This window comes from Capricornis sumatraensis, chromosome 2 (genome assembly GCF_032405125.1).
Source record: "Capricornis sumatraensis isolate serow.1 chromosome 2, serow.2, whole genome shotgun sequence".
NCBI classification, from domain to species: domain Eukaryota; kingdom Metazoa; phylum Chordata; class Mammalia; order Artiodactyla; family Bovidae; genus Capricornis; species Capricornis sumatraensis.
This window is the reverse complement of record NC_091070.1, coordinates 152,431,887-152,444,442: the sequence shown is the minus strand read 5'-3', so window position 1 is coordinate 152,444,442 and position 12,556 is coordinate 152,431,887. Positions and strand designations below refer to the sequence as shown.

Here is a 12,556-nt window from a genome sequence, read left to right as displayed (position 1 = left end):
CTGATCACCTATCAGTTCAGTTCAGTTCAGTCCCTCAGTCGTGTCCGATTCCTTGCGACCCCATGAACTGTAGCACACCAGGTCTCTCTGTCCATCACCAACTCCCGGAGTTCACTCAAACTCATGTCCATCGAGTCAGTGATGCCATCCAGCCATCTCATCCTCTGTCGTCCCCTTCTCCTCCTGCCCCCAATCCCTCCAAGCATCAGGGTCTTTTCCAATGAGTCAACTCTTCACATGAGGTGGCCAAAGTATTGGAGTTTCAACTCCAGCATCAGTCCTTCCAATGAACACCCAGGACTGATCTCCTTTAGGATGGACTAGTTGGATCTCCTTGCAGTCCAAGGGACTCTCAAGAGTCTTCTCCAGCACCACAGTTCAAAAGCATCAATTCTTCAGAGCTCAGCTTTCTTCACAGTCCAACTCTCACATCCTTACATGACCACTGGAAAAACCATAGCCTTGACTAAATGGACTTTTGTTGGCAAAGTAATATCTCTGCTTTTCAATATACTATCTAGGTTAGTCATAACTTTCCTTCCAAGGAGTAACCGTCTTTTAATTTCATGGCTGCAATCACCATATGCAGTGATTTTGGAGCCCCCCAAAATAAAATCTGACACTGTTTCCCCATCTATTTCTCATGAAGTGATGGGACCAGATGCCATGATCTTAGTTTTCTGAATGTTGAGCTTTAAGCCAACTTTTTCACTCTCCTCTTTCACTTTCATCAAGATCACCTACATTTTCTATAAAAAATTTTGAAATATTGTTTTTGACATTTAACTTCTTAACCCATCTAGAATTGATTTTCAGTTCAGTTTAGTCACTCAGTTTTGTCCGACTCTTTGCAACCCCATGGACTGCCACACGCCAGGCCTCCCTGTCCATCACCAACTCCTGGAGCTTGCTCAAACTCATGTCCATTGAGTCAGTAATGCCATCCAACCATCTCATCCTCTGTTATCTCCTTCTCCTCCTGCCTTCAATCTTTCCCAGCATTAGGGTCTTTGATGGATTTGATTTGATGGTACAAATTAAAGATCCAGTGTCATCTTTTTCCAAATGGACTTTTTCTCAGTTTTATCTATTTATTTATACACTTTAATATCTTCTTATTGAGTTCCATAAAAATTTTTCTGAGATATTGATTGGAATTTCATTGAAACTTCAAAACAATTTGGAAAAAAGTGAAACCATTACAATATTGAATCTTTCTTTCTTTCTTTGGGCAAATTTTATCTCTACATTTATTTGAGTCTTCCTTCTTTGATGTATCCTAGTTAAGTTTTATAAGTCCCTAAGTATTTAATATTCTCTGACACTATCGGACATGACTGAAGCGACTTAGCAGCAGCAGCAGACACTATTGAAAATGGTGTCTTCTTTCGGAAACATTTTCTAATTGTTTGTTGTCATGTAGAATCTGGTATTCAGCCACCTTGCTAAAAGCTGTTATGAATAATGACACACTTATTTCCTCCTTCCCAATCCTATGGCTCTTATTTATTTCTTTGGCCTCTTTCACTGACTGTGCTCTACAGTCAAAGTGATGATGAGACTATTATTGTCTTGATAGAGTTCAGGACCTACTACCACAAAATATAGCTCCTTGGCACTTTGACTAACTTAAGCTGAAGAAGTTTGAGAAAAAGGCAGAAACTGGAAAGTCATGCTAACTTCATCCCCTTGCCCTTCTTCTCTGAAACAGGTCTTAAAACTTCCAGGTGAGTGATACACTCCCTGTACCAGGAGGAAGGAAGAAATTCTCTTTTTTTGTTTTCAAAATAAAAGTTCAAAAAAAGAGTTTTAATTATTTTTTGGTGCTGCTGCTGCTAAGTCGCTTCAGTCGTGTCCGACTCTGTGCAACCCCATAGACAGCAGCCCGCCAGGCTCCGTCGTCCCTGGGATTCTCCAGGCAAGAACACTGGAGTGGGTTGCCATTTCCTTCTCCGATGCATGATAGTGAAAAGTGAAAGTGAAATCACTGAGTCCTGTCCAACCCTCAGCGACCCCATGGACTGCTTTTAATTGGAGAATAATTGCTTTACAATGGGTTAGTTTCCGTTATGCAAAATGTGAATCAGCTGTAAGCATACACATATCCCCTCCCTCTTGAACCTCCCTCTCACCACCCTAATCTCACTCTTCTAGGTTATCAGGGAGCATCAAGCTGCTCCCTGCTCTATACACCAGCTTCCTGCTGGCTAACAATGCCAGGGTAGTGTTCATGCTATTCTCTCAAGCTGTCCCACTTGCTCCTTCCCCTTCCGTGTCCACGAGTTCATTCTCTACATCTGCATCTCTATTCCTGCCCTGTGAATAGGTTCATGGGTACTATTTTTCTAGATTCCATATACATGCATTAATATACGATATTTGTTTTTCTCTTTCTGACTTACTTCACTCTGTATGACAGACTCTAAGTTCATCCACATCACTACAAATGATCCAATTTTGTTTCTTTTAATGGCCAAGTAATATTCCATTGCATATATGTACCACAACTTCTTTATCCATTCATCTGTCAATAGACACCTAGGTTGCTTCCATGTCCTGGCTATTGTAAATAGTGCTGCAATGAACTTTAGGTACATGGATCTTCTGAATTATGGTTTTCTCAGGGTATACACCCAGTAGTGGGATTCTTAAATCATATGTTTATTCTTAAGGAATCTTCATACTATTCTTCACAGTGGCCATATCAACGTACATTCCCACCAACAGTGCAAGCAGATTCCGTTTTTTCCATACCCTCTCCAGCATTTATTGTTTGTAGATTTTTTGATGATGGCCATTCTGACCAGGGTGAGGTAATACCTCATTGTAGTTTTGATTTGCATTTCTCTAATAATGAATGATGCTGAGCATATTTTCATGAGTTTGTTGGTCATCTGTTTATCTTCTTTGGAGAAATATCTGTTTCGATCTGGAAAGAAGAAATTCTTACCACTAGAATCAGGGAATTTGAAACCAAGAAATCTATATAAACAAGATTTTGATAATCACTACCCTCATAGTCACTTCTACACCACTTACTACCCTTAGCTCAAACCCCTTTGTCTCGTCAATTCTTCACAGATTTATTGTTTCTTTGTCTAAACGGTACAAAAACTTCCTACTCTGGTCACTTCTTTGGGTTTTAATTCCCTTGTGAAGTCTCCCATGAACATTAAAAATTCAGTAAAATCTGTGTGCATTTTTCCCATTATACTTTGTTATTTCAATTTTCAGAGCAGCCAGGGAACCCTAAATTGTGGATTGAATTGCATCTCCCAAAAAGATATGCGTAAGTCAGAAGCACACACATCCCCCATATCTGCAAGTGTGACTTTATTTGGAAATAGGGTCTCTGCAGACATAATCAAGATGTAAGGTGGTGTATCTATTAGAGAAGGAATGCCAAAGATTTTCTGGAAACACCAGAAGCTGAGAGAAGAGCATAGGGCAGTTTCTTCCCTGGAGTACATCCCTCTGGATGCCTTCATCTCAGACTCCAACACTCTGGAACTGAGAGAACACATTTCTGTTGTTTTAAGTTACCCAGATTGTGGTACTTGGCTACAGCAGCCCTAACAAACTAATACAGCATCTCTTAAGAATAATGATCTTAAAAAGAGTAATGAGTCCACAAGACAAAGACAGAAGAATTTTTTATTTACTTTGAAATTACCATTCCTAGCTTGCTATATAAAACATTCCAATTTGTCAAATAAATATCACATAATTATCCTTAAAGATCAACCAGAAAAGAGGAAAATATCACCTTGATTAATGGCTTCACAACCTAAATTTACTCTTTCTGTGCGTGCTAAGTCACTCCAGTCGTATTCGACTCTTTGCGACCCTATGGACTGATCCTGCCAAGCTCCTCTGACCAGGGGATTCCCCAGGCAAGAATACTTGAGTGGGTTGCCACGGCCCTCCTCCAGAGGATCTTCCCAACCCCGGGGAAACTGGGGATTATCTCCTGCAACTGCTGTATTGCAGGTAGATTCTTTACTACTGAGCCACCAGGGAAGCCCTTACTCTTTCCAAGGAGCATTTTAATCTACAGATAATGGCTTTATAAATGGTCTACCTTCTTAGAAACTACTATTGCTTAGTCTTTTAATCCTAAAATGATGTTTTATATCCTCCTCCGGTTTAGAAAACTGTTATGTTATGGACCTTTGTTAGCCGACTACTGTTCATGGTAAATCAGTAAAACACTTCTTTTGATCATGTTATATATAAAATACTCATTCTGCTTTTTTTCCCCTCTTTTCCTTTTTCTTAAATTGAAGTACAGGTGATTTACAATGTTAGTTTCAAGTGTAGGGCAAAGTGATTCATATAAAAATATGTTGAAAATGTATTAAACAAATATAAAATATATTAATATATATGTATTTTATATTTTATAATATATATATAATTCTGCTTTTAAAATGAACTTTGCTTGGATAAAAATTTCTGAATCATTGAAAGGCAGACAATCAAATCACTACAGTTGCAGTCTCATGTTACATAGTCACTTGTTAACTTTCACACCCAATACGAAAGATAAAATTTAGAGGAATACTTTTCATTCACAAAATCCTGGCAAATTTTTTTTTAATGAGATTATGATATAATAAAAATTGAATACTTGATCTTTGTTCCAGTTCCTGGCCCAGAAATCCTAAAACCCTTGGAATCTCTGGAGTGCAAAATGTCTTTTGAATGATAAAGAGATGATTCGGGTGGGGGCCCCTAGATAACTCCAAGATGGGATCCTCATCAAGAGAAAAACCGACCAGGTGGCAATAGGATTAGAACTTTCAGCCCTACTTCCCTGACCTCTGGGAAGATGAGAGGAACCTGGAGTTTGAGTTCAGTTATCAATGGCCAATGGGTTTCCCTGGTGGCTCAGATGGTAAAGTGTCTGCCTACAGTGCAGGAGACCCAGGTTCAATCCCTGGGTTGGGAAGATCTTCTGGAGAAGGAAATGGCAACTCACTCCAGTATTCTTGCCTGGAAAATCCCATGGACAGAGGAACCTGATAGGCTATAGTCCATGGGGTCACAAAGAGTTGGACAAGACTGAGTGACTTCACTTTCACTTTCTTTATCAATGGCCAAAGATTTAATCAGTCATGCCTGCAAAGTGAAACCTAGCTTAAAATCCCTAAATGATGGGACTCTGGGAGCTTCTAGGCTGGTGAACACATTGATATGCTGGGAGAGTGGCATGCTTCCCACCTTGCCCTATGCATCTCTTCCTTTGGCTGTTCCAGGGTTATATCCTTTATGATAAACTCGTAAACATAAGTAATGTTTTTGAGAACTCTATTATTTAATAAATGCTCTTCCTACTTAAATTAGCTAGGGTAGATTTTGTTCTTTGCAATTAGAAACCCTAACTGATCCAGGGAGGTATCCTGGGCATAAGTAGGAGCTAACAATGGTACCCTTACTCTACTGTTCACTTTAAGTACATCACAGTTGCAATTAACATGGGCCTGGTTAACAGCCATATAGAGTATTATGTGGTATAAAATATATACATACATATTTGGTCTTTCCCACCCCAGGTGGCTCAGTCAGCAATGAATCCATCTGTAATGCAGGAGACCCAGGTTCAATCCCTGGGTCAGGAAGATCCCTGGGTTGGGAAGGTCCCTGGGTCGGGAAGATACTCTGGAGAAGGAAATGGCAACCCACTCCAGTATTCTTGCCTGGGAAATCCCGAACAGAGGAGCTTAGCAGGCTACAGTCCGTGGGGGTCACAAAGGGTGGAACACAAACTACCATTCCTAACACAGAGCTCCTAAAAACCTTAGAATTTCTTCAGCAACTGAAGTGCCTTTTGTTATTCACAAGAGGCCCCCCAGGACCACACCTGAATTTATGCTAACAATGTGGCTGAGGGTAAGGCTCCTTAGATCCACAGCAGCTGGTCACCAGAAAGACCAAACACTTGATGAACAAAACACTTCCCATATCTCACCCTATGCATCTCTTGTGACTGTTCCTGTGTTGTATTTTATTTTATTTTATTGGCCATGCTGCACAGCATGTGGTATCTTAGTTCCTTGACCACTGATCAAAACCATGCCCCTTGCTTGTATTAGAAGCTCAGAGTCTTAACCACTGGACCACCAGGGAAGTCCCTGAGTTGTATCCTTTATGAAGTGAAGTGAAAGTCTCTCAGTCGTGTTCAACTCTTTGTGACCCCATGGACTATACAGTCCAAGGAATTCTCTAGAATACTGGAACTGGTAGCCCTTCCCTTCTCCAGGGGATCTTCCCAACCCAGGCATCGAACCCAGGTCTCCCACATTGCAGGCAGATTCTTTACCAACTGAGCTATAAGAGAAGCCCAAGAATACTGGAGTGGGTAGCCTATCCCTTCTCCAGAGGCTCTTCCCGACCCAGGAATTGAATCCTACATTGCAGGCGGATTCTTTAACAACTGAGCTATGAGGGTGTATACTTTATAATAAACCTTAAAATGTAAAGGTTTCTGTGACTAGTTCTAATGAATTACAAATCTGAGCAGGGGGTCATGGGAACCCCTAAATTTGTAGCTGGCTGAGCAGAACTGTGATAGCCAAGGTACCTCATTTGTGGATGGTGTCTTATATAGAGGCAGTCTTGTGAAACAGAGCCTTATCTTGTGGGGTCTGTGCTAACTACAGACACTAAATGGCAGAATTGAACTAAATTTTTGGAAATATGGTTGGTGTTGAAAAATTGGAGGACTGTTTGTGTCAGAAAATCCACATAGTATACCATCTAGTTTGACTTTAAAAGTTTTCTATGAAGGAGACACATATTAAAAATAACAATAATGCAAACAAATAGTAATAATGTTAATAAAATGACAAAACTGACTTAAACTCATAAGCTTTCCATTAACCAAGAAAGAGTGTGATTAATTAACCAACCAAGACAGACTAATGAGATATTATAAGCAGTCATCCAACAAATAAGAAAGTAATCTACTTTTTAAAAGAATTTCATGCTATCGAAATAAAGCTTGAAAATTGACGTGTGAAATTACTTCCATTGTTTGGTAATTTTATTTCCCAAAACATTCACTGAATATTCATTGGAAGGACTGATGCGGAAGCAGAACCTACAACTCTTTGGCTACCTGATGGGAAGAGTTGACTCATTAGAAAAGACCCTGATTCCAGGAAAGATTGAGAGCAGGAGGAGAAGGGGACGACAGAGGATGAGATGGTTGGACGGCATCCCCGACTCAATGGACATGAGTTTGAGCAAGCTCCGGAAGACAGTGAAGGACAGGGAAGCCTGGCGTGCTGTAGTCCATGGGGTCGCCAAGAGTTGGACACGACTCAGTGACTGAACAAAAGCGACAAAGTTCACCTTTAAGGCATAATATCAATTAAAAAGACTTGGAGGCATAATTTATCACTTGTTTAGAAATTTCAATGAGTTTTGAACCTGTTTGTTAAAAATATCAAAAATGCAAAATTTCCCAATTCACAAAAACATTGATTTCCATCAAGAGAGAAAGAAAGTTACTAGCCAGATTTTAACAAAACCTGCAAAATTGGTGGACTGAAATGAAGAATGAGTATCAAGATTCAGAAAGTACAGACAATTGTGTATTTCCATTTGACTCTATATCTTGGTGAGATAGCTCTATCAGCTAGGGCTATCCTTAAAACCAAATACCAAAGCAGACTGAAAGTTAGTTAAGTTGCTCAGTTGTGCCCGACTCTTTGCGACCCCATGGACTGTGTAGTCTACTCCTTCCATGGGATTCTCCAGGCAAGAATACTGGGGTGGGTTGTCATTTCCTTCTCCAGGGGATCTTCCTGACCCAGAGATCAAACCCAGGTCTCCCACACTGCAGGCAGATACTTTAACCTCTGAGCCACAAACCCTCTTAAGCAGACTGAACTAGATATTTATCACAAAGTGTTAACCAAGACTTTAACTAGCAAATGTGTGTAAATATGTCATTGCTTTCATTTTATCACTCATTATATTAAATATTGTGGGTGTATGCTAAACTTTTTATTTTTACTAATGGAGTATTTGATCATGCCAAAAAATTTTAGATATGTCTAGGTCAGTGTTTTCCAAAGTATGGTCTATAGACATCTACATCAGAATCAGAATCCCACACAGTACTCTTCAAATGCTGTTTGAGTACTGTTCAAGACAAACAGCAACAAATGGAGATATTCTCCCTGGGTATATTTAGAGGGACTGAAAGAGAAACATGGAACAATTTTATCACCATATGGATTCCCTGTAATTTAATGGTTTGTCTTTGATGAATTTCAAGACACTAGTGAAATGCTTCCAAAAATTAATTTAGATTTGCAGCACTTCAACATAGATTTCATGTTAAGTTAAAATTGGCATTAGTAAGAAACATGGACGTTAAACCACCACCAAATTTATTTAAGGAGTTACTTAGTGAACTGGAAAAAGAAACCAGAGACAGGGAAGTCATGGATGGAAGGAAATGAATGAATGTGGCCAGAAGGAGAGCAGCAGAGATGGTCCTTCTACAGGATGTTCTTGCTTCCAGTTTCTGAATCTCCTAAAAAGAGACTTTCATTTCCACTGCCTTTTATCTACCCACCTTGAGTTACTGAACCAAACCTGGGTCTGCTTGCCCAAGGCACAGCAAAGCCAATCAGTTGACACCAAGTTGTGGTGAAGGAAAGTATAGCATTTACCAAAAGGTGCCCAGTATGGGGCCAAGCATGGAGAATGAGCAGCTAATGCTCAAAAGATGGGAACTCCCTGGTGACTTTCAGGGAAGGATTTTTAAAGACTGTGAGGGGAAGGTTGTGTGATCAGCTTATGCACAATTCTCTGATTGGCTGATAGTGAGGTAACAGGGTGATGTTTCTGGAACCTCAGTTGTTAACTTTCTGGTTCCAGCTGGTCTGGATTTACTTGCTGGTGGTCAGCAGGCAGTTAACTTCTTCCACCTAATGGGAGTTTTAGCATCTGCAGAACAATTCAAGCATATGGCTCAGGATATTATCTACAGCCCCTGAGGAGGAACTAAAGGTTCTTGACTTTGTTTACGGCTTTTGCTTGCTTGACTCTTTTCCTTTGTTTCTGCATTTTCTCACTTCTCTGATTAATTTTTTTTTTTTTAAGAAATCAAGGAAAGCATAGAAGGCTAAATCTTTTCTACAAACAAGACCCAGGGGATGTGGTAATTGACTCTCTGAATAGCATACTACCTAGTAGCTCAGTGGTAGAGAATCCACCTGCAACGCAGAAGATGCAGGAGATGTGGGTTTGATCCCTAGGTCAAGAAGATCCCCTGGAGGAAGAAATGGCAACCTACTACAGTACTCTTGCTGGGAAATTCCATGGACAGAGGAGTCTGGTGGGTTATATAGTCCACGGGCTCCCAAAGAGTGGGACATGACAGAGGGAGTAAAACACACACCTTGTACTTTTGAGAGACAATTTATTTATTAGCCTAAGAGATCAAGACAACAGATTTATCTCATCATCAATAATTTGAATTGCATCATTCCTTTGTAGAGCTTATGACCAAGAAACATGAGCATTATTGATTCTGACTTACTTTCAAATCTCAGCCGTTCCAGGTAGCGTGGACTGCAGCCTACCAGGCTCTTCCATCCATGGGAGTTTCCAGGCAAGAGTACTGGAGTGGGGTGCCATTGCCTTCTCCAAGGTAAATAAATACATAGATGTTATATGTTTGAGGATCTAGCTATACAAACATTTTTTTAGTCAAGTAATTTTATCATGTTAATATCATCAAAAATATTTTTACCACTAGTAATACTTTAAAACTTACGTGTGTGTTAATAATTATCCCTCAAAAGTACAGTAAAACGAATTCAAAGGAAAACAAATCAAAATGAACATGAATTTCTTTATCATGAGCTGTATTCCAGTTTGTCAAAATAAAATTCCTCTATTGCTTATTTGTTTCTTAGGAGCCTTTGTGTACATTATAAATTTTACCTATGTGTCAACCGTTTAAGAAATGGCCAAGTTACAATGTACAGTCCCCCAATAGAAATGCATTCTTAAAATTTATTAGGTCTGAACAAGGAGTCAGAATTCACTAAAATTAACAATACAAAAGCTCCTAAGAAACAAAAGAATAAGCAATAAAAGAGTTTTGACAAATTGGTTTGCTTTTCTTTAAATTTGTTTTGAGCACTATAACTAATTTTGCTATCATAGCTCTTTCTCTGATTTGTTCAGAGGGGATTTTATTCTTTTTTTTCCCCTTTTCCTAGAATTGTAGAGAAATTCACTCAGTTGTGTCCGACTCTTTGGGACCCCATCAACTGTAGCCCGCCAGGCTCCTCTGCCCATGGAATTCTCCAGAATACTGGAGTGTGTAGCTGTTCCTTTCTCCAGGGGGTCTTCCCAACCCAGGGATCTAACCCAGGTCTCCCACATTGCAGGTGATTCTTTACCTTATGAGCCACCAAGGATGCCCCTTATGAACCACTTATTTTAGTTCTGATCAAAGAATTCAGTTATTGGAAAGACTCATTGGATTACTGAAAGAATTTTTTCAGCCCCTCTTACATGGATCATGATTGTCAAAGACAGTCAAAAGACTAGGTGTAAAGTTTTCCTCTGGTTCGTTTGCTTTCTCAATACAATAGAGAATATATTTGTAAACTTTCAGTCAGTTAATGAGTTTAGATACATAGGGTTTATATAATTTCAATGATATTTGAAAGCTGGTTGCCCATTTAAATTGCTGTCAACCCCACAAAGTACTAAGGGGCTCCCGAATTCACTCTTCCATACAAGATAGTCTCTTCTGCAGTCAGTATAGAGCCCTGTCAGGGAACTTTAGGCTTCTTTCCAAGCCCAGTTAAAGGCACTGTCTCCTACTTTTACTTTGGCAAGTGGATTTCTCTGTTCCCTTTATCTCTTTGTCTCCTACATTTTCACATTTGGTGAAGAGTGAGTCTTTAGACCTGAAAAGACATTTTCCCAAAGAAGATGTACAGGTGGTCAATAGGTGCATGAAAAGATGCTCAGCATCATTAATCATCAGGGAAATGGAAATAAAAATTCTCACATCTGTCAGAATGGCCATCATTAAAAGGACCACAAGTAACATATGTTGGTGAGGATATAGAGAAAAGGGAACCCTAGTACACTGCTTGTGAGAATGTAAATTGCTACGGCCACTATGAAGAATAGTATGGAGGTCCCTCAAACAATTAAAAATAGAATTACTACACGATCTAGCAATTCTACTCCTGGTTATATATCGAAAGAAAATGAGAACACTAATTCTAAATGATAAATGCACCCCAGTGTTCATAGCCACATTATTTGCAATAATCAAGATAGGGAAGCCATCTAAGTGTAAAATCAACAGATGAATGGGTAAAGAAGATGTGGTATATAAACACAATGGAATACAACTCAGCCATAAGAAAGAATGAAATTTTGCATTTTTCAACAACATGGTTAGACCTGGAGGATATTATGGTGAGTGAAATAAGTCAGATAGAGAAGGACAAATACTGTATGTTATCACTTATATGTGGAATTGAAAAAATAAAACAAACAAATGAATAGAGCAAAACAAAAACACAGATATAGAGAACAAAGTAGTGGTTACCGGTGGGGAGAGGGAAGAAGGAGGGGCAATATAGGGGATTAAGAGTTACAAACTACTATGTATAAAATAAGTAAGACACAAGGATGTATGGTACAGCACAGGGAATATAGGCAAAATTTTATAATAACTTTAAATGTAGTACAATATATTAAAAATACTTATTCCTGTGTTGTATATTTGAAACTAATATGATATTGTACATCAACTATAATAATAAAGAAAAGAGTAGGTCTTTAGGAACAAATAATTTATTCATTATTAGATCACTATTCATGAACATCTGCTATATGTTAGCTATTCTACTAGGTTAAAGAGCAAAACAGATAAAAATCCATTCTCTGAATTTCCATTCAAGGAAGATATAGATATTAAAACAATAAACAATTATATAATGTGTCAGATGGTTATATGTGCTATGGAGACAATTTGGGAAATGAATAGGGAGTATAGGGGGGGTGGTGGTGGTTGCTTTTTAAATAGAATGGTGAGAGAAGCTGTCACCAGTAAGGTGAGCAGAAAAATGATGGATTCAGAAATACAGTATAGGGACCTCCCCTGGTGGTCCAGTTGTTAAGACTTTGCACTTTCATTGCAGGGGCCTTGGGTTCAATCCCTAGCTCAGTCCTAGGGATTGGTTAGTTCTGGTTAAGAACTAACTGGAAATACTTGCTGGAGAACTAATATCCCACATACTGTGGGGTGCAGCCAAATAAAGAAGGAAATACAACATAATTGGCCATTAGAGGTTCATTGTCATACATTTAAAGGAATACCTGACAGCAGGGTTGTGCATTTTCCTTTAGCCAAACCAGCTGCAAGATGCAAGGCAGATGTAGGCTTAACAAGGATTTAATTTAAGCTTTAACAAGGGCTTAATAAAGGTTGTGATCTTGCCATGCTTGAAATGAGGAGGGAGCAAGAGGAGACAGAGGAGTTAAGGGTGATCACAAGAAG

At 39.2% G+C, this 12,556-nt stretch overlaps 1 non-coding gene across 1 annotated transcript; it reads left to right on the top strand.

The window, feature by feature from the left end:
- Positions 1-4,879: 4,879 nt before the first annotated feature.
- On the top strand, positions 4,880-4,951 carry TRNAC-ACA (transfer RNA cysteine (anticodon ACA)). The gene has a single exon. It is a non-coding gene; the product is annotated as a tRNA-Cys (tRNA).
- The last annotated feature ends 7,605 nt before the right edge of the window (positions 4,952-12,556 follow it).